Below are 261 nucleotides of genomic sequence, written 5' to 3' on the forward strand. Positions count from 1 at the left end.
CCATAATGTTAAGTTTATTGTTCAATTTAAAATGCTTGTTTATTGTTGAGTTTAATTTGTCTTTCGGAACTCAGCCATAACATAACCATAACTTAGCCATAACGAGAACATAACTTAGCCTAACTTAGCCATAACAGACTTATGTACAAAACCACAAATGATCCATGATTCCAATAATTTACATATTATCATAATAAGTCTAGTACAACAAATTATTACTGAAATTGACTGTAATAATCTGCTGCCTCATCGAAAATGTCT

The sequence above is a fragment of the Capsella rubella genome, unplaced genomic scaffold (genome assembly GCF_000375325.1).
Source record: "Capsella rubella cultivar Monte Gargano unplaced genomic scaffold, Caprub1_0 scaffold_6, whole genome shotgun sequence".
Lineage (NCBI taxonomy): Eukaryota > Viridiplantae > Streptophyta > Magnoliopsida > Brassicales > Brassicaceae > Capsella > Capsella rubella.